Source organism: Apis cerana, linkage group LG1 (assembly GCF_029169275.1).
Source record: "Apis cerana isolate GH-2021 linkage group LG1, AcerK_1.0, whole genome shotgun sequence".
Taxonomy (NCBI): Eukaryota; Metazoa; Arthropoda; class Insecta; order Hymenoptera; family Apidae; genus Apis; species Apis cerana.
Window position 1 is genome coordinate 3,068,208 of NC_083852.1, and position 23,006 is coordinate 3,091,213.

At 37.0% G+C, this 23,006-nt stretch overlaps 1 protein-coding gene and 1 long non-coding RNA gene across 36 annotated transcripts in view; one reads left to right on the top strand and one right to left on the bottom strand.

Moving 5' to 3' along the window:
• Positions 1 to 23,006, bottom strand: part of LOC107994778 (CUGBP Elav-like family member 2) — a 383,891-nt gene that overhangs the window by 35,186 nt on the left and 325,699 nt on the right. The window lies entirely within an intron of this gene.
• On the top strand, positions 3,944 to 7,815 carry LOC107994780 (uncharacterized). Of its 2 annotated transcripts, none has more exons than XR_001765383.3 (3): positions 3,944 to 5,417; positions 5,543 to 5,651; positions 5,723 to 7,815. It is a non-coding gene; the product is annotated as an uncharacterized LOC107994780 (long non-coding RNA). The 2 variants fall into 2 exon arrangements; XR_001765384.3 differs by having other exon boundaries at positions 5,543 to 5,631.

Sequence of the window (23,006 nt, forward strand, 5' to 3'; positions counted from 1 at the left end):
ACAACGTTGGACGTTTTCTTCGTGTTTCGTCGACTGGACGCGACACACCTGCTCGTTCGAGTAGAGTAGCACGCATAAGTTGAACTCTCGAGTGAAAAGACCTCTATGACCGGTCGCTTCTTCTCGTAGACTCGTCTCCCGTTTCCCTTCTTCTCCGCACCGCGTCGCCGTGTCGAGAGGAGGCGAGGCCGAGTTTGGAAGAAGGATGACCGATGCGTGATGCAACGAGAGGAGAAACCGGTTGGACACGCGGTTTCCTCGTGCCTCTCAATTTGTCCGCTTGGGAAACGAGGAGGCGCGAGTCGACCGTGTTTCAGAAAAATGGCCTTTTTTACCATTGGATGGTAAACAGTAATGTTAAGTTTCGTTCGAGGTCATTGAAATTTGTCGTTCCGTTTACGGACGATGGGATGATGGAGAGATTTGTTTTTCCTCTGATAATTTTGTTCGATAGTTTATTATTTTATCTTCATAGATGAGATCTTAAAATAAACCGATTTTGTTTTGATCTTTTGATAACAAGATGCATTTCGGAAAATGTTTTTTCGGATAAATGAAAATTTAGTTTTTAGAAAAAAAAATTGATTGCATAATCTTCGCTCATAGATCTCTTTGAAAAATTCTCGCACAATATTCATTTTTAAATCGCTTATCTTAGACTTCTTTCGTAATTCTCTTATTTTCTCATCACTTCCGTGAAAACGAATATTCTTCTTCCAACAATCATTATCAATTGCATATCCCTGTTATATAAATTTCATAAAAAAAGAACGATATTCCAATTGATATTCTTTATATAACCATATATGCGTAAAATATAAAAAGAAAAAAAAAATCTTAACTCATGTAAAACAAAGATTCGAACAATTATCTTTCAATTATCATCTCGTAATAAAATCAATTATCTTTACACGCCACTTTAATCCAAACGCTAATTATTTTAAAATTCAAATAAATTCCTATTATTGTACATCTCTATTATATAAATTTCATAGAAAAGAAGGAGAAGAGGAAAAATTTTAACTTACATAAAACAATTATCTATCATCTCGTAATAAAATCAATTATCTTTACACGCCACTTTGATTCGAACAATAATCGCATTAAAGTCCAGATAAGTTCCCAATAAAATCTCATCAACAATTCCAGAACTTCTTCCCCGCGATAAACAAATACTGCGCGTTAAATTTTTTCAAAATTTATTTTTCAATTTATATTCTGATGATTTGTCGCGACCCTCGGCGCCTCATCGGCAAAGATCGACAGAGAAGGAAGAATATAAATTGTTCTCGAACAGTGATATCGTTGTTCGTCGTTTCAGTTTGAAGAAAAATAAAAATAGGGATCGATTGTCCGTCTTCGATCTTCAGACGTATTTTTCAAAGTAACAACGGAGAATGAGACAGACTTGCGTACAGAGAGACCGTGCAGCCCGACTGGCTACCTGTTTACGTTAACATTCCGTTGCGTAACAATGTGCAAAGAGTGTTGTTTCCACGTTGAAATCACTCGATTCGAACGGATGTTCAAGGATACGGAGCGATTTTATTTCTCTCGTAAATCGTGCGAAACCGTGTGCACGTCGCTGGATTTTAAATGAAAAAAAAAAAAAAAGAAAAGAAAAAAAGAGACTTCGAATGGGTGTAACGCATTCCTGACGAAATTTCGGGTGAAGGTTCTCTATCGTGATATTTCTGGAAAATTTAAAATTAGAAATTAGGAAATATATTATCTCCAGGTAGAGAAAATTTTGGATCAATTTACAAAGATACAGATTTAAAAAAGTATTTCTTATTCACAAATAATTTTACTACGTTCAAGCAAATCGAGGTTTACACTGTTTCGTAAATAAATTACACTCGATCCATTTTTAAATTTATTCCTAATCCAAATAGATTTGGAAAGACGTTAAATTACTCGGAGAAAGGAAAATTTGGTCGCGTCAACAATTATCTCTCGAACAGGCGTATAAAACACACGTGAATTAATTCGGACGAAACATCAAACGTTTATACAGAAGCGAAGAGGATTCGAAAACTGCAGGTAACTCTAGGTAAGAAGTCGAGTTGACAATCGACGGAGATAGCAACCATTGTCCGAGCAAAGAAGGGAGAGAAAGAGTGGAGTGGGAGGAGTGTATTAGGCTCGTCGTTCCAGTCGAGTTCAGCCGCTAGTTCATTCAGTCCTATCGGAACCCGGACGCCTATCTCTCGCAATAACAGCTTCCATTGATGAAATTCTGAGGTCGGTAAACGAGCAACGGACCACAAAGCAACGATCGCGAGTTAGCACGTGTCCTATTTTGATTTATACGCGTTCACCGGAGCGTGCAGACTTCTTCTTTCCCTCCCGTTTTTTCCTTTTTTGTCTTCCAACAGATCAGCTGTTGTTGTTGTTTTAGCTGTATTCTTAAATTTCAAAATTTTTTCCCCTATCGTCAGTATTACTGTCCTCAGAATTTATAATTCATATAATAAGAAAAAATTGAATAATTATCTTTTATATATATATATTTTTTTTTCAAATCAATATTCTATTGTAAAATAAAATTTTAATTTTAATTTTAATTCCTTTTTCGATATAAAGTTTTCCTGTTTATTTGCGGGAGTTTATCGAATTCGTAACGGTACTTTTTTTCTCTTTTCAAGAGGAAAAATATATCTTTGCGAGTACGATCATTACTCATCCTCGTTGAAATTATCGAAGAAACATTGTAGCAATAACGAATCACTGTATTTTATCGCGAGAAAGAAACCTTTGGAACGAGTTTAAAGTATTATACATATGGATTATATAAATTTCGATTATCATACTTTTGTATTGCTAAAAATGTTCATATTATCAGTTATTAGTTATATTATCAATTGTATTATCGCGAATTGTTATTACTTTGTTCTTGGAATAATCTTATCGAAATGTACTATTGTTTTTTTCTTTTTATTTTTTTTTTTTTTTTTTAAGAACGATATGCCTTCACTTACCAAAAAATGCCTCTTATCTTTAAAATACATTATCCGGGACATTACTCACCTGAAACAAATATATCGAAAAATATAAATTTAAAATGACGAAGTAATAAATTTTCGTAATTTTCTAATACAAGTACACAATGTTTTATGAATGATAATTTTCCGAATATAACACAAAACACAATAAATTTGAACGAATTTAAGCGTCTTCGAAGTCGTGAAAGGAAAAAATTATTTTGTAAAAGCAAAACGCAATATAAATAATTTTTAAATACAACGATCCGAAATTTCATCAAGAAATTCAATTTTTAAACGAGATTCTATTCATTAATCGAAAAAAAGCCACGAATTTTTTATGTAAAAGATAAAAAGTGAATACCAATAAAAAACTAATTCAAACGATTTAACATTTCTTTTTCTTTTTTTTTTTCTTTTTGAAATCAATGAACTTTTCGTATCAATGATACGAATAATTCAATTTTATTTAAAATTTTGGTATCAGCCAAAATTTAAGTCACGAATCGAGTGACTGAAGCTTGACGATCGTTATTACAAAGTGAGGGACCAGTGTTAAACGTTTGTCGCCAAACGTATTTCGTAGAAAATTATTCGAAAACGAAGCGACAGTGACAGGTGGAAGGCGCACAGGTCTGGATTTGCATGTGACCCAGTCTCGGCTAATCGTGAATGGTGGTCGGCCTCCAGATCGTTCTACTCGCCGTTCACGAACGACCACCACACGTTTCACGTTTGAGCTGTGTTGTTGTTTCGAGCGCCATGGACGAGCAAAGATTTATCTCTACCTCCTCGATCCTCGACGCGAGAAGAAATTCCACTCGCGAGCTTATGTCATGTCCACATTCACCTGGACTAGATAACTAACGAGACAGATCATATTGCGGTGCTCTCCAAGAGATTCGTTTCTGCAATTTCCGACCTCCTTATTTACTCCAGCATATAAAAATTGATCTTTGATTTGCAACTATATATCGCGATCGTCGAAACGAAATGTAATTTTTGAGGGATGAAAAAACTCGGTTTATTCGATTCATTTTTCTCGTCTTCGTTTCGAATTGGAGAGGATCGTGAGATGTATCTGTTTTAATATAATGACAGCTCGACGCGACACCAATTAGAGCTCGATCGTTACTACTTTTTGAATCCGATATCCGATTTCTTCAATTATTGAGGGGAAATCTATTTACATCCTCGAAGCTTACAAGTTTCTTCTCCAACCGATAACTCGCGTAATGCTTTGTAAGTATGAAAAATGGCTGGTAAGCTTCTTACGAAGCGTATTATATTTATTGTAACGCAATACTCCACTCGATCCCATTTACTAATCCAAGAAGAAAAAAAAACTCGCAATCTCTTCTTAATTTTAAGCTTACACGTTCTTCTAACACTGCATTATTATATATATCATCAAACAGCGATCAACACCTTCTTTAGAACGAATAAAAATCTACAATCTATTTTACCAAATTTCGTCGTAAATCTCTTAAGGAGATTTATTCATATAAAATTCTAATTAATCGGATCATAAACTCGGCCATCCATGAACACAACCTGTGTGTTTCAACATCATTTCTTACAACATTTACCTCACAATGAGAATTCACTTCCATTCACTGTGACACGAATAAAAAAGAATCTAAATTTTCCAACTCTCATTCTTCTATTCACTATAAAATTTTTCCATTCTAATTAACATAAAAATATTTATTTACCTCATGACAATTCACTTTCATCACTGCGAGTAAAAAAAAAAAAATCTAAATTTCCCAATAAGTCTCGAGGACTTTTATTATTCGCGTAAAAAAAAAAAAAAAAAATGTTCCATTCTAATTAATATAGGATATAAAACTAGCGATCCGTGAAGCCTAGCAAAAGCCGTGCGGTGGTATATCGGCCCACCACCGGTTGGGATATTTACGATGACAGCGATGCTGCGAACGCGAGGCTACGCCTCGTCGGCCTCGTCGAGTTGGACAATGGAAAATAACGTGTAATGCAATCGACGGCTTCGTTTCTATCGCCCACTGACCGGGAATAATGGCCGCTACACGGTGGTACACGCGAGGCATCGAACAATAGAGGGCCAGCGCGAGGGCCAGCGCGCGTGACGCAAGGAGCTTCGCTTCTCCCGTCGTCGGCCCGCGGAATGCGCTCCCCGATCACAATGAGCCATTAGTCACCGAGCCGCTGCTGGACGAAACCAACACCCATGCGTGGTGACGTAACTCGGTGAACTTGGCCAATCCGTGACGGTTGCTGGGCGTACGGAAGGTTGCTCGCTTGGCGTAGGGCGTGGAGAGGGGATCAGGCTAACCGTGTATCGGTTAGAAGCGAGAATGCCGCAAGGTTTTGGCGCAGCGAAGATTCTTCGCTCTCTATATTGCGTATATGGGATGATACGTGTGGCTTCGAATTTTTTGGATGTATACGGTAAGAGTTGAATCTAATTTTCCTCCCGATTTTCGATAGAATTGAAGTAAATGGAATGGATATTTATTAACGCGAGAGTTTTGTTAAATACCTAGGAGCATATTTAGGGATGTAATTGATTCCAGATTCAATTTGTTCAATCAGACCTTGTCAATAGAGCGTGGGTGACGACTACTTAGGCGGGTCAGGTCATATTCGGACGCAGCAATGAGAGGTAATTAAGTTTGATTTAAGGTAATAATGAAATTACTGCTTTGACTATCATTTATAACAAATATTTTGATCAATTTTTTCAATCTTTGAAGAAAGGAAATCTTGAAAAGGAAGAAAAGTATCCACACCGAGGCTTGTCGAGCAGCCTGAGCATCATAGAATTGTCCGTTTGCCAAGAATATGTTACGACACGTCCATACAGAGTCTGAGCTCGTAAACAGAGCTTCTTACCGAACCACCTTTCGTTGTTTACTGCTGAGTAAACTGGCCACAATCAGTCACTCGATCTTAGAATTTCATTGCATCGAAAGAAGGGAAAGAAAGAAAAAGATGGAAAGGTATCCGGATATTTTTGAGCATAGTATACCATCAGGATTCATCGATTGCATCACGCAATAACACAGAGCGATGATTCACCGCTCTTACGATCTCTTTTCTCGCCGTTGCATCCAATTTACAACGGATTATACGAAAAAAAAAAAGACCATCGTGCTCGTGTGTGACGACACGGATCTAATAAATTTCCAGTTGCGCGAGCTTCGCGGTTATTTTAATTTGCGATACTTCCTATCCGTAACAACACGCTCAAAGTATCAAATTTCCTGTACTCGAGCGCAGGACTTTTAAACTCGATTCTCTTGAAAATGAAGCCTCGAAGCGAAAAAACCGGCACGATCTTCCAAAAATAATCCCCGTACATAAAAGTGAGAAATTACGAAATTCGAAGAGAAAGAAAGAAATACCAAAAAACTTATTCCTCTCTCCACCTCACAATCACCCCTAACCATCCCAACTTTCCATCCACAACGAGGCTTATAACCCTACACGTACAATCGAGGATGGAAATAGCTCGCAAAGCATCGAGTCGAGAGATCGACTTGCAAATAGCGTTTAGGTTAGGCAGGTAACGATGAATTTTAACGGGTTAACGGGAAGTTTTCCTCCTTAAGGGGGCAGAACGCGGGCGACATTGTTCCGTTTTTCGAGCCGCGCTCTGCCAGGTCCTCTCTCCCTCGATTTAATTGATACCCCGATCACGTGCTCGAGCGTTCTGCTTTCTCCTCCCTCCCACCGTTATCGTCCCGTATGCAGGTTAAAAAGTCGGATACAACTTGTCACGCTCGATGGACAATCTCTCCGCAAAACTGGAAACATACAGTTGGAAATGGAACGTGGATGAATCGTGCCAGCTCGCTTTTGCTTTTGGCCACCATTTCGTCTACGCGCGGCAGGAATATCACGAGAGTGGGTTTCAAGTTTTTGAAGAATTGTTTTAGGATTTCTTGCGAGTTGCGCGTAAGGATAAATAAACGGGAGAGAAATTAAACGCGGTAAATTCGTAATATTCGAGGAAGCACTCTCTCTCGAGTGCGAGGAAAGCGAGGGAAATTAACATGGTTTCGAACACTGTGTTTATTAACAGCGTTGTCTTCGAACGGATTCGAAAGTAAAATTCTCGAGAGCAGTATTTTTTTCGATAACGATCTCTCCTCGTCGAGAGTGAAAGTGGTTGCCGGTACAAATTACAATTACCGCTTCTAATGTGGCGTGAAAATTTTGTTCGTCGTTTAATCTCCGGTGTGATTGCAAAAGTACAACGATACGATTATTATTGATATTGAAATTTCGTATCGATACGAATGGAATGGAAAAAGAAGAAAATCGGAAGGAGAGAAGGAATAAAAGTCATAAATAAAGCGAGGAGAATCGATAATCCGGGGACGATAACTCTCTCGACAGCCCGGCTCTCGACAGATTGCAGACTTTCAGAGTGTTTCGAGTGTTCCTCTTTCTCGAACGACCCTGAGGACCGCTATCCCAAACGGAAACGAGTTACGCATCCTTCTTCTTTTCTCGAGTTAACGAGACGAGGCCGTATGCGCGTTCGAATCTGGAGGAAACGCGCATGCAAACTCGTTTTTAGAGGCCAACGACCACTCGCGATCAGCTGGGACTGGGTCACATGTAAATTGGAATAGGCATGTATCTCCATTCCATCCGCCGACTCGTCCTACGAATCCTACGTATTTGCTCGAGCTCGAACGAGCCATTCTTTTCAACGAATATTTTTCAACCCACTCGGACGCTAGTTAACGTTATACGTGCTCATTCCTCGAATCAACATAAACGAATATGTTTCTCCATAATAGAGACTAGTAAAAAAATAAACCCGGTTACGACGAAAGAAGTCTAATTTTTATCCTAGCCGTTGCAATTCTTCGATTTTTACCTTCGTATTAACTTTTCGTCCACGATTACTTTTACACAGATCGCCTACTTATTCGAAAAAACACGCAAGTATATCGCGCGATAAGACAAGCCCCTCCCTCCCTCAACTTGGGAATGAACAACGGCCACTCACGATCAGCTGAGCGAGGCTTGATTACGCGTAGATCAAGATTCGACCGCGCCTCGACAATTCGCCTCTCCTCTCGTTCAATATCGCAACGGTCGGGCGTGTTGTTGCAAAAGTCGGTCGTCGAGGCGGCCGTTGCCGGCGCAGCATTGACCTCGGGGTCCTTGGCATTCGACGAGCCAGCGCCACTCTCGATGCCGCGCACTTTTTTCTCATCTCCTCTGTTAAAATCGAGGAGGATGCCACGCAACCTTCGATTCCTTTCTTTTTTTCCGAGACTTATTTTAGATTCGCCGGAAAAATTAGATTTTTCCTTAGATTCGAGGATAATAAATAAATTAAAGTTGTATAATGTTGTAAAGTGGAATTAGACCGTGGAAAGGAATACATTTTCGACCGTCGAGTGAGAATAGAAATTAGTTCGAGCGAAGATGAGTTTGAGTTTTCTCGAGTCGAATAACGAAATTATTTCTACTCGTCAAGAAATTGACGATGGAGTGAAGGAAAATAGCGATGTGAAAATAGAGATGTAGTATAAGAAGATGCGAGAGCACGCTACATAACACGTTACGTGTAAAGATACATGAAATATTAGAATATAAAAGTTTTTCGTGCGTGAAATCGTGTGGAGCTGTTGGTTCGATTACGATTCACGAGTCAAAAATTGTTAAACTTCTTGAGAAATAAAGAGACGTCCGTTACAATGTAACGCGTACTTCTATTCCTCAACAACCTGGTTTCGAGAATCCGATTGGGTAAACACGAAGCTTTCTTCCTTCTCTTACACTTTTCTTTTTTATACATACTCGTTATATGTATTCAATTCGTCCGTGAGCATTGCCCGTGTATGCGCTGTGTACAATGTAACACGATACTTTCCTCCTCCTTCTCCTCTCGCACTTTTCTTTTTCATATGTATTCGTTATATAGATATATAAAATTCGTCCGTGAGCATTGCTGTGTTATAACGATCCCACGATGCGACTTTATTTTAGGAGGAGAAAAGGAAGGAGGAAAGAAAGGGGAGCGAGTAAAAATCCAATACCAGTCAAAAATTTAATCTTCAAAAATTCTTCCACCTCCCATCTTCCACGGGGAGGGAGGCCAGAGCCCGGAAGCGATACTCGTCACTCGCGCGTCGACCAGCAATTTCAATCGCGATCGCCAGCCACGTACTACGAAATGGTGCGGAATTCCATCGAAGGGCGGCCGGAGTTTTCGGTCGGCAATAAATGTCGCATATAAAACCCGGTTCTCCGCGGCTGTAAAACCGGCCGGTCCACTGACACACTGACGTTTCTGTCAAACCAGCGCGTTTGCGCGTTTCTTCGCGTAACGTGTTTCTCGTAAAAACTCCCTATTTCCCAAACAACCTGGTTTCGAGAATCCGACTGGATGAACACGATGCTTTCCCCCTCCCTCTCCTCTTACACTTTTCTTTTTTATATATATTCGTTTATATATCTAATTTGTGAGCATTGTTCGCGTATATGCAAAACATCGATGTGTAAAAGAAACAGTGAGCGTATATTCGTTTTACAGTTAAAATCGTAAAATATTAAGTTATCGATAATATCGATGAGTATTGATATTTCGTGTATTTTAAAATTACTAAGTGTGACTTTTAGCACAGCCGGTCGCTCTAAACGGGAGAAAAAATATTTTATTAAAAATCATAATATTCTTAGAATACAGGTGATATTCATCGCTACGATATTCGAGATGTTTATCATCAGTTGTTCATCAAAAATATTTAAGAAAATATTGGTATTCTTCGGATTCTACGTGAAAAATAACGTTGTTGTAATTTTAGTATGCGGTTTGTAAACCATAGTTAAAGGGTTAAGTGAAAGGTGACTCTCGGCCACCATTTGGATTCGAACAATATTTATTTATGATTAATTTCTTTTTTTAGAATATCTAATGAATAGATTTTCTTATCACAAATTCTTATCTCGTGATCATACTGCATCTTAGTTTGACGATCGTAGAGCAAATATTATTTTCGAAGTTTCGTAAGCACACAATGTGCTTGATTTTTCGTTATCGAAACTTACTTCTAATCGCAAAGAGATGAAGTAACAGGTGTTAAGAAAATTGAGAAATACGAAATAAGAAAGATATTTGATTACTTGCCCTGACAAATCGAGGATGCATCTTGGTGCTTTATAGCGTTTAATGTTCAACAAAAATTTTCTTTCTTATGCATAAAGACACAAAATAGAATATTAAAGTATAAAAAATTTCACACGTTAATTAGCGCGTGAAATCATTTCGAGTTAAATGTTTATCCAAAAATCGTCTCGATTCGTTGTTCGACAAAGTCACTGTAAAAGTAATAATAACTTTAACGACTGCGCATAAGTTTTTAACGTAAAAGTTAATATCGATGAATCGGTTGAGGGCTGATTGTAAAGATAGCTTTCGCTTTCGACAGTCTGGCTTTCAACAGTTTAGGTTGAGCTAATTTACGAGCGGAAACGCATTTCCAAACTCTCGATACCAGTCACTCGAGACGGAGATACAGCAGCACGTTTCGCGATCATAGAAGCAAGAGTTGGCCACATCAACCCCGAAGTTAAAAAATTTCGAATAAAGTTATTTCAAGTAATCACTCGTTAAAACCCTCAAATAACATTACATCGAGTCGATAGCCTCGATAAGCTAGTTATATAATTCTTTGCAATTATTATTTTGTTAACGACAAATTATTAAAGTTAACTTACGGTAGGCAAATTTATTCGTAATTTCTCGAGTGACTCTTCTTTTTCCTTTTTCACTCCCTTTGCACTTTTGCTTTCGAAGATAAGATTATTGGAGAAGTCAAAGAAGTTAAAAAATTTCGAATAAAGTTATTTCAAGTAATCACTCGTTAAAACCCTTAAATAACATTTGCCATTATATCGAATCGATAGTCTCGATAAACTAGTTATATAATTCTTTGCAATTATTATTTTGTTAACGACAAATTATTAAAGTTAACTCACGGTAGACAAGCTTATTCGTAATTTCGAAATATTAATTTTCCCCCATCGCACAAGCAAGGCTCTCGAGTGAGAAGATAAGATTATTGGAGGCTTTAAAAATGGTGATTAGAATTCGAGAAGTGAAGTTTCTATAAAAACGCCGGAGTATTCGTCGGGTCACAGAATTTAGTTTAGCCATCCGCGAAACGATTAGGGCGTCATTAGCTCGTTCGCGAGCAATTGTAGAAAACGAAGCGTTCGTCCTTCGAGCGATAAAACGTTCGGTCGAGGCAAGTCCCTTTTTCGTGCCTCGATAAATACTCAAAGTTGTCGCGCTTAACTGGACTTTGAAATCGCGCCGATTATCGATAAAGTCGAGGAAAAATATTGGAATACGTAATTTTCTCGATATCATCGAGCAGCTATCCGATGATAAGGACAATTACCGTTTCCAAATGTTAACGCAATTGTATCTCATTCAACCGTAGAATGTACGCAGTACGATCGTATTTTGGTCGTAAAATTGTATTCGAATTCGACTGCAAGTTCATCAGGATCTCTTCGAAGCTTTTTCGAGCAAAATGGCCGAAGAAGTGGACGTTTTATCGAGATATGTATCGTGTGGATTTAGGTCGTGCAAATTGTTGCTCGGGAGTAACTTGTTAACTTTTTTAGGGCAATTAACACGGCTGCACTCGTCGTGGAAGCAAATGATATATTGGTGATACAATCTATTAAGGGTGTTAATGCAATATTTCACTTGCAATTCCTTTTTTTTTTTCTCCAGTAATTTACAGTTGAACAATCGTTTTGAAGCGTTTCTTTGACGAATTCTTTCTCACGTTGATGAAAATTTGCTCCCTGTACGTTCTCAAAATGTAACGTACACCAATTTCTCCTTCTTTTTTTCTTTCTGCGTTTTAAAAACGTAAAATTACCTCATTTTGTCGTCGCCCAATAGCGTTACGTTTTAAGCAACTTTTTAAGTATCGTTTTATTGCTCGGTTCTTAATAAGCTAGGAAAATTGGATTGTGAAGTTTAAGTCGTGCAACGATTTGTTTACGTTTTATCTTTGGAATGCCCACTAAAAATAACCATAAAATAACAATAAAAAAAAATCTCTCTTTTCCATAGAAGAGATTACCGTATATAGCGCTGTTGCTAAATAGTAGACCGTTTCAAAACGTTGAAAGGCAAAGACGTTAAAAATGGAATTAAAAAAAAGAATTATTCGTCGATCTCTTCTGTTCAAAAATTCTGGAGAACCTATTCAACGATTCGGAAACTTCACCCCCTGAAATATTTCCACGCGTAGTACTTTAGCCATCTGCATATGTCGTCTTCCATGGCTGCGGTTCCGGTAACGAGGTCAACTCGGAAGAAGTATTCCGTGATCGTTTGCAAATGTGGCCGAGCACACTGTGGAGGCATGCAGTTTGTCCAGTATCGACGCGCAACCGCGAGCTCGGCTTGCGCAATTCATTAACACACGCGCCACCACCTGATTTTCGTTCTATTCCTTGTTCTCCTCGTTTGTCTTCCATTCCGTTCCGTTTCGTTCCGTTCCGTTCCGTTCCGTTTCGTTATATACGCGTCTCGACGATCAAGCGTTGAAAGCAGTTTTGCAACGTGCGAAGTAGGCTAACTCTAATCATTAGAATTAACAGAGAATTGTGGATTGAAAGAAACGGGATATTTTCCAACGCGTGGAAAATGCACGTGATGATATACAAAAAGACAGGAAATATGGTACAATATGTATTACTATATAAACATTCGCAGTCTGATGTAGCTATAATAATAATGAAATTACGGAATAATTTATTTTTAGATTTTTAGATAAAAAACGTATAGCGCAAAATTATATGAATCTACGAAGTTTTACAAATTATCAAAGATTATCAATTTTACATTTCGAAAGCAAAATGATCACTCCATTTTATTTCGAATCGAAACTTCAGAAACAATTTACCCGATTCGCTCGTTGTATATATCCCCTCGCCCATAAAGCTTCTTAACTGCATAAAAGAGTACAGTTAATATCCGGCCTCGTCATCCAACGTGGAAGAAGAATCGAAGAGCCTTGTCGAGAGGAAAACGCATTAAATCTCTATTACCTAGAGATCGAGGAACGCAATATAATCGAGATTGCAAAAAAAAAAAAACAAAAAAAACGAGAAAAAATCTCTCCCATGGATCTGCATATCCTCCACGCAGCCGCTGCTCCTGCTATCATTTTTTTTTCTTTTTTTTACCTGGCTATCCGCTTAGCCGCTCGGTCTCAAACGCTCGTTATGTAACTTCCCGCGTGCCAGCTTATAAGGAAGTCAAGGATGTTTGAAAGTGTAGTTGTCGTTCCAATATATATATATATATATATGTGTGTATTCTCTTCCCTTGGCATTCTTTGCGATTTTATATCTCTCGTTGCTCAGCTCTCGCTCTCGTCATCAATTGTTTCAGTACTTTTTTTTTTTTTTTCTATGCCAAGGGGGAGCGTCGTCCCAGCGGAGGGAATTATCTTTCGATATTTTATACTCGAGCGTTATTTTCCTTTTCGCCGAGAGGTCTGTTATTATTCTCATTTACGAGAAATTAGACCGGTCAAATCTAGCGATCCCTTCGACGTAAGAAATATCTATCCCGAATTGGATATTTCGAAAGACAGAAGATTCGAAGAGACTTTCATTGGTTACTCACCATCGAGTATTTCTACCTTGACAGTTATTCGATCCCGCGTGTCCGTTGTTTCGAAGGTTAAACTTCCGGCGGACGTTTATCGCTGCAAGGATTCGATTTGACTTGTAAGCGAGTGTTGTGTTTTGTAATCGAAACGTGGGAAATTTCGTTAAAATTGATCCGACACCTGTCGATTTCCAGCAGCGAGCAACGAAATTCCGAATTGCGGGGGTAAAGTTTACAAATTTGTCTTCTTCTCCAATCTAGAGAACGAGAGGACAAGTGCTCTCTCGTGGTTCCAGAACGGGCGAAATTTTATCGAGCTTGAGAAAAATTTGTTTTCATAAAAGAACGAAACGTTAATTCCGTTACAATTCCGCTCCGCCTCGTTTCACAGGCAGCGTACAGTTTTCGTCGTCTTTCTTTTCGAAGGTTAAGAGGAAATAGAGAATAAATACATATATATATATACATACACAGATATATACACTTTTTTACGCGCGTCGCACGCGCACACACACACAGGCAGGATCGTATATCGCGATGTAAAAGAGAATACGCGAATATCCTGGGCAAACATTGACTGGTTGGTCTCGCATGTATAAACGGCGGCATCGAATTACGGCGCAACGTGAGATGATTTATTACGGTTAATCGGCTCTTAGAACTCGACTAACGCTGGATGAATCATCATCAGGAAATATCACTCTCTTGCGGGAGTAATTAAACAAAGCATTGTCAAAGCATATTGCTATCGATATATCCATCCAATTATTTAGAAAACAAGGAAACGTGTCCGGATTGATCCATGGTTCGTCTTTTCGATTGTCGTACACACGTATAACGCGAGAGATATATTCTTACTACTCTGGGTGGCATAAGAATTAAATATAATATTTTGGTGTAATAGACGAGCGACGAGAGAAGCGAGCCAAATGGACGAATGGTCACTAAGCCACTGCCATTCGGACGAGAAAGGACAACGTTTATTACTCGCGTAATGATACACGTATATTTGAAAGAGGCGTAGGAAAAGACTAGGTTGTTATTCGCCTGGGCTGAGGGGAGAGGAAGGAAGGAAGGAGGGGAGGGGTTTATGCTTCATAAAATTTGTTCTTCGCCACGGATGGCGCCACGGATCTCGCCACGATCATCGAGAAGTACGTACGATTTGCCAATTTCTTATAATTTTGAAACGTACGTTTATAAATTTCTTGCCACATTTTTTCGCAGAGCAAGTTAGTATTCGATAAATTTCGCGCTTGGTTTCTTTTGCTTAACAATTAATTCGGACTAAATTAACGTAGGAACGTTTCAACGAACGCCCGTTCCAATCCCGGCCATTTCCAACCATTTGTTTACCGTTCATCTCCCGTATCTACTATCTCGATCTACGATCTATAAATACATCCACACGTTATCATCATCCGTAGAATGTTTTAATAAAGAGGATTTAATCGACGACGGTGAATTCATGCACAGCTCGTTTTACGTCCTTGGCGCGCCGTTCTTTGTTATATACGCTCTTCAGTTTAAAAAGATACGCCACGTTTGCAATAATAATATGTACCTTACGTGACGCATCGCCAGATTGTTCGTTCGACGACCAACAATGACGACACGTTGCGAGGAAAATTGCGAGAAAATGTTTAAACCCCCCACCTCCCCTTATACCTTCTCCCTCGCCACCAACTGCAAACGCGTGGTACGCGCGCGGAATTTGAAATTATAATTGGCACGCGAGATTCGATCTCTCGCGAGTTATTTAATCCGATAAACGGTTTGTGATCAATTGAAGGATAATCTCTGTGTGCGTGTATGAACGATCGGTGAAAACGTGTAAACTTGGTGTTACGTTGGATTTATTGTGATAATAATAATTGTGTTACGGTCGCGCTCTATTCTATGAATGGGAGAACCGGCATAGTTGAAACTAAGCGTGGCGATTTAATCTTTAAAGTCTGTCTGTATTAACCGCGCAATTAATGTTAATTGTATGTAAAATTGTTGCGTGGGTCTGAAGATGGTACCGGTGGATTTCCCCGTTGTGTTTATGCGGGGTGTTAAATCAACTGTGATGGGATAAACTTTTGATTACGAAATATGCCGTGCACTTATTTTCGAACGAAGTTGAGTAATAAAAAAAAAAAAAAAAGGAGAGAAGAAGACGCGTCGAACTCTCGAACGAAAATTCGAAATTCAAAATTCAAAATTTGTCCCGGGAATATTAAAAGGTCGATGGCAAAAAGAAATTTTTTTCCAAAGGGATTTCGGAAACAAGATTTCGCTCCTTTCGAACAGTTAATTTTCATAAATTTATTTTTGCGTATTTAAATTTACGAACACGATCTACTGTCGTATTTTTGAATAAAAAGGAAAAGGAAAAAGTTCAACTCCTTAAATATCTAAAAATGGGCATGTACCGTTTTCACGAATAAAAACCTCGTTCGAACGAGAAAAATGTCACGATCATATTTCGAAAATAAAACAATTGAAACAAACGAACGATTTCCTCCTCTGGTCCAACGTTTTTTACACATTCGAAACGTTGCTCAAAATCGATAGAACACCGAATGCAGACGAAAAAAGAAAAAAAAGAAAAAAAAAAAAAGGAATGGAACCGAAGGAATTTTTAAAGCCGTACATTTTTTATAGAATACCGTTACGAATGGCTCGAAATATCAGGAAATAAATCAACGGAACAATGAACGTGTACAGAGGCGAATCGAATCGATGCTTGTTAGCCGATATTCTTCGTTAAAGCAACGCTCTAACGTCATATCCATTGTTGTGATTATTTTTCGCGCGTGGAAAGACTATTCCTTATCGACTTGATAGGTACTTGTTTCCTCTGTATTCGACTATCGACCACTAAACCTTGTTTTCTTTTTTTCTTCTTCTTCTTCTCCTCCCTCTTTCCACTAATTCTTGCCCACCAAATCGACGGCATTGATTTTAACGAGTCGTTCGTCCCAATCCACCCATTACACGAAATACAAAAAGTACGAAGAAGAACGTTGATATTTGAACACTTGTGAAAATTCTGATATTTGTGCCTCAACGATGAAAAACATAAACATTAAACAAACTTTTTTAATCATATACTTGACAACATACGATATTTTTCAATAGTCATAGCAAGAAGAAGAAGAAGAAGAATTCTTCAATCCTTACGATATATCATTCGAGAATGAAAAAAAAAAAAATGCAAATTAATTTATTACACATCGCGATAAATTATCTTGAGGAATCTATGCAAGAGATAATTATATAATTTTGTGAGAATATCATAGAAACCGAACCTCTTTGTTTTTCCCAATATTGCTTTTTGAATAATTATCTTGCCGCTATTTCATATCTTATCAGATACAAGAAAACGAGCATTCTTCTTTATATAAACTCATTCTAACCTGTCTAGAATAAAAAAGAAAAAAAAAAAAGAGAGAATTACCAAGAACCATCACGCTTGTTTCCAGGCTCCTAACCTTTTTTTACATATCCAATATTTCTTCACTCGCTTCGCGATACTCGTTTTTGCATTTAAAGTTTACACTTCTGATAAAAAAAAAAATATCCATCTTAAATATCCCGCAGGAATTTTTTATTTTCGCACTTGAAAAAATTTATTAAAAATGCCGAAGTTGAAAAATCGCGCTCCGAAGATCGGACTCGATTGCCTAAATAACGTTGCGTGTTACATAACGATCGAATAACATTAAAAACTCGCGACTAACGTGCAACGTTGAAAAGAAAAGGAAGAGATGGTAATAATACAATATTCAGCAAATAATAATCGATCCGCGAAAATTAGCGAATATTCGTTAAATGATGTGTGAAACTGGCGTAAAGTGATAAGAATGTACGAATGTAATAAGTGTGTACAGCCTTCGAAATCGTTCAGCATGATTGACGTGGCGTCCTCGCGACATAGTCTTATTTGGAACTATATAGTGGTACCAGTAGCATATTCAGTTAGTAACTTGTGAAACGGTTCTGCCTCGTCGCTAGACGTGCGTGAAATGAGGACTGCCTCGGCATTAATTAACCATGCTATAATTAACACGGTGCTCACGTGTTTTTCTTTCTTTTTTTTCGCCCCCTCCCCTCCCTTTGGATTGTTCGAGAATGAAAGCACGGGAAAGCGCGTCTCGCGAAAATATTCGGGTGCAATTTCGAAGGTTATTTAGCGAGGATAGAATATTTAGAGATTGGAACGACGAAAGATTTTTTGGGATTTTTTTTTTTTTTTCGAGCAATATACAGCTTTATGAAAGAAGGATAGATCGAGATACTTGATATTGCCGATTCATTTATGCAAGTTTTCATTTATGAAAATATTGCGTTTGGAGTGTATATAAAAATAAATGGGACAAACGAGGCAACTAATTTGTAACATTTTATGCAGCGTGTACAAGCTACATAATGAATTTGAAATTTTCATTGTATTTTTCTAGGAAATGTTATGTAAATTTGATGTTATTTGATTAATTAATACATCGAATAATTAGTTTTTACAGTAACTTTATCTTTTTTGCGCCTAATTTTTCAAGGTGTATGAATATTTAAAAGATAGAAGGAAAAAAAAAATTGTATAAATAATTTTGGTTAACGAAAAATTCGATAAATTCGAAGTCTTAAGAGCAATTTACGATATATTAATTATCGAGCGATCACGTTAATTATAATTAATTACTTCTTCGATCGAAAAACGATTAAACACGAAAGTTTTCCACAAAACGGATCAAAGGATTTTAAACCTAAGTTCCAAGTATTTCTTTCTTCAAAAGAATTCGAATCAACTCCTAAACGGTATTGAGTTTACCTTGGCTCAGACAATTCTAACTCCGATCGATTTGTGACCGAGATAACATAAATTGTGAACGCCATAAGCAGATCCAAGCAATGCTTTAATTACTTCTAACATGTTACCAAATTGGCCTATTATTTTTTTAAATTCGAGATAATTAAGATTAATTACAATGAAATTACGATTAAACATCTATTAGAAAATATCCCAAATATATTATTCATTAATTATAATTATATACCATTATGCATTAATGCAAGCTATTTGTGAAAAATAAATTAGAAGCAAAAAATCTACTTAATATGAGTTATAGCTTTATTCCAGGTTAAATTAAAAGTAAATTATCACAGAAAAATTTTTTCCCCCGATTTTCAAATAAATGAAATTTATTTAATTAAATTTATTTAAAATAGAAGAATCCATCTATATATTCATCGATAGAAATAAAAATTTTGATTGATAATTGGATCGAAATTAGTCGAACGTTAAAATATTTTTATTTTATTAAAATAGTGATGATAGCTCGGAAGATATGCTACTTATAGCACGATTACAAGCGTATACTGTAGAAACATATTTATTAACATATTTATTCAATTAAACGGACTACTCATGATACGAGCATTCATAACGTCATCATCTTCGATGCGATTCCCCCATCACGTATATACAGTCAGTTCGAAAAGTTTCGTCTTCACTTAAGAAAATTACGAGAAATGTTGCAAGAAAATCAGGATCTTTTGTTACGAGATGATTCTTTATCATCAAATTTTCATCTCGCTCAGCGTTCAATTTTGCCTAAGAATATTTTTTATTTACGGAAAAATGATAGAATATCAAGAGGTTATGCCGTATTTTATTCCATTAGAAAATTATATCTAAAAAAAAAAAAAAAGGAGAGGAAAAAAAAATTAATCCACACGTAGAATCCAAACAAAGTTTATCCCATATGAAACGAGAATTTGATAACAAAAATTGTTAGCTCAACTCGAATAATATAAATAACAAAGTCTTTTACGATTGACAGAGCAATCAATTTGTAAATTTTCTTCTCACGATAACAGAAACAGATAATAGAAACATGATGACTTTCCACGTTAAAGTGTAATATCACTAATGGCGCCTTAAGAGGATAAATAAATTATATTTTCCAGCAGAGTGTACGTTATGGCAGTTGTAAGATCCCGATAGTGGTTGGTTTATAGCTTTATTCCAGAGCAATATATTACCGTTTAACTGCATCTGTTTGCAGGTAATTACCATTTACCCGATGGAAGAGTACCGCGTTAACGATTATTTTACGTCATTAACCCTTTTCTTCACTGGGCTAATTTCTTAACGAGTACGGATTAATTTTGTCGCGATTGGATCAAGGAGAAATTTAGATTCTAGATTCTAGTATATTACGGATGTCCGCAGTTTTTTTCTTTTTTATGCCAATTTGAGCGATATTTAAATTATTTTTAATAATATGTGTTATGTGTGTGTATATATAAAACATTAGAAGATAAAGAAGTATTGAATACGTATCAGAGAATAAAGAAATATTTCTTCCGCTTATTTCGATATTATACATTATAAATTATCGATTGAATGATGAAAATATACGTAACGGATATATGTATAAAAAAAAAACGAATAAATTAAAATTATAATTCGTTACCGATAATAAAAATCGGTCATTAATGGAAGAAGAAATAGGAATAGACGCGTAATAAAGTGATTGTTCATTATGACAATGTACATTTTGCGAGTTTTCTGAACGATTGAATTTGTAGAATGCTTCAAGGACTCTTCGTAAACTCGATATATAATATCAAGCAGTGGTTAAATTCGAAAATGGAATATTGAAATTTTTCTTATTATCCGTATTATTTTATTAATAATTTAAATTAATATTGTTGTTGTAATTAAAATTTTTTTCGTAATATTCATATTATATATTTGAAAAAATTAATTAAAATTAAAGAGATGGTCATGTGTGTATTAAATATTGTAGTATGCTCTCAAATATCTCATTAGTATGCAACGTTACTCGAAAGGAAGTAATTTATTATGAAAAAAAGATTTAATTACTGAATCATAATTCACACAAGATCTTCTTCAGAATTAATTTTATAATTTGCATGTAAGCTGTTTTGTACAATTTTGCGTTTATTTGAAATTTTTTTTTTTTTTTTTTACAGAAAAAGTGGTGCAATTTTATATAATTCTGTATATTATAAATGTTATTACTCTATAAAATACCGATATGTTTAAAATAAAAAGATAAGAGAAAAAAATAATTTGTATCGATATTTTTCAATGAACGCGAGATTATTCATTCATAGAAATTTATATTTCTAAATATATAAAATATGTAAAACTTTTTTATAGAAACAGAACATTGTAGGTATAGAATATATAAAAGTTGTAAATTTCAAGAATAACAAACAAGATTATTATAATAATATTATTTCGAAATATTTATTCGCGAGTTTTTTCCTCTATATTAAATCATCTTTCAACGTGTATTTCGACATTTTAATTGAAAGCATTACAATACCTGGGACGGAATAAGGTGTATTTTGTGGCTGTGGTGCCCAATAAGCTTGACTGATTGCAGGATAATGACTTTTCGATCCGAGGCTGGGCCCGGTATACTGCTTCTTACTCTTCATCGCCATTGTCGATATTTCCAACACGTGCACTGTGCGCGGGAGATTTGAAAAAGGCTCGCGCACAATCTTAGCTAAATTCGCCTCCTAACAGATGTATCACTCAAATTTCACGGAAACTAAACTTTATAAATAACATTATATGAACACTTCAGCCAAAGACAAAACAAGGAAACGGTCAATTTTACGCGACAATAATGTTTTGTTTTACACACATCTTTTGCACATTGGCACGTGATTAAAAATGAACATATCCTTTTTTTAAAAATGAAATAACACAGGAATATAATCGATCAAACAATAATTATTGAGTAACGATCCGTAATTTCCTTCGAGTGAATTATACACTTCTATACATTTCTATTACGACCGTCACACATAACAACGTAATACATGTCCTGTATCCGATTTTGCGATTATTTTCCACAAACGAACCTGTCTTACGTAATCACAATTACGGCAATGCTTATGCAATACGCTAGTAGAATAATCGTAACAATGATTGCCGATGGTAACGGTGACGAGACTCGTTCCTAACACCGGCGGCGTATCGACCTGTCCGGTCGATCGTATCGCCAATGAAAATAAGACGATCTCCACGAACGAAAACAACGTTTCTTCCATCGATTCTACGACGATTCAGGGTAACGATCGATCGTGCATAGTTCCGGCGTATTCGGTTGGATTTAACGTCGACCGATCGCGTGCACTTTAATCTAGAACAAATACGCCGGAATAATGGTGGTGGACAAGCTGTCGGTGCGAAGATACTGTGACTCGAGTACTCGAAAATAGATGCCGTCCGCTGTTCCAGAAACTTTTGCTCGTCGTGCCTTTGAATGACGATGATAAGGCACGCGACTCGCAACGACGATCCTTGTGTATTGCACAATTCACCTTCCTCCATAAAATTCTTCGTTTCTAATCGAAGTTATGTCCACGACACAAATCGATCGATCGAATTATCGCACGAGAGACAGCGCACGACGCCTGCGCGCGCATATACGTTTTCACCCGCGCACACGATCTAAAAAATGTCGGACACGCGCGCGTCTATCACGTTCTCGCGTGCACCGCGTGTGGTTCGCGAGCAATCACACGCTATATACGTTGCACACGAGAAAACACGCGACCGTTGTCTCTACCGGTCGCCGTTTGACCGAACGGTAGGACTCAGTTCGTCGCTCGACACTCAACAAGTGAGAGAACCGGCGTTCGCCTCAAGCTTCCACCGCCACTCGTCACTTCGTGCTTCTTCGTGCACTCACGACTGTCTTCTATCCCTCTCCTCCCAATACGTCGCGCCAACCGCCTCCCCTCTCTTCTGTTTTTGTTCGAGCTCGTCTATCCTACTCGCGCTTTGCCTTCTCTTCCCACCTTCCGTCTTCTCGCCTTCTTCTTTATTCTTACCGTCTTCTAACCCCATCCCCTCCCTCTTCCTGGTTTCGTGCATCAAACATTCAATTTCCGCTTATGAGCTTTACGTGAGCATGGAAATCTTACGTTTAACTTCCTCTTTCATTCGAATAATTTGGCAGGGTTTTTAGACCCTGTATCTTATTTGGAATGACATATGCTTTCTGTGATCATTTTCGACAGTCTTGCGTGTTTCTACTAGAAACTCAAATACGAGACGACTACTACCGTTGAATTTACTTATAGAACTGATGAAATAATTTTCTTCTTTTTTTTTTTTTTTATCTCTATTGAAATTTTATTTTTAAATTTGATTTAATTATAACACTTTGATCTTGCGATATCGAATAATAGTGATTAGAATTCTGAGAAAGATGAATTGGAAAAAATTGTCGATAAGGAAATAAGGTAATATCGTTTAATGATATAAAATCAATATGATAAGCATATCGATGAAGTCATGAGTAATATAAATTGAATATAATTAGCTTATT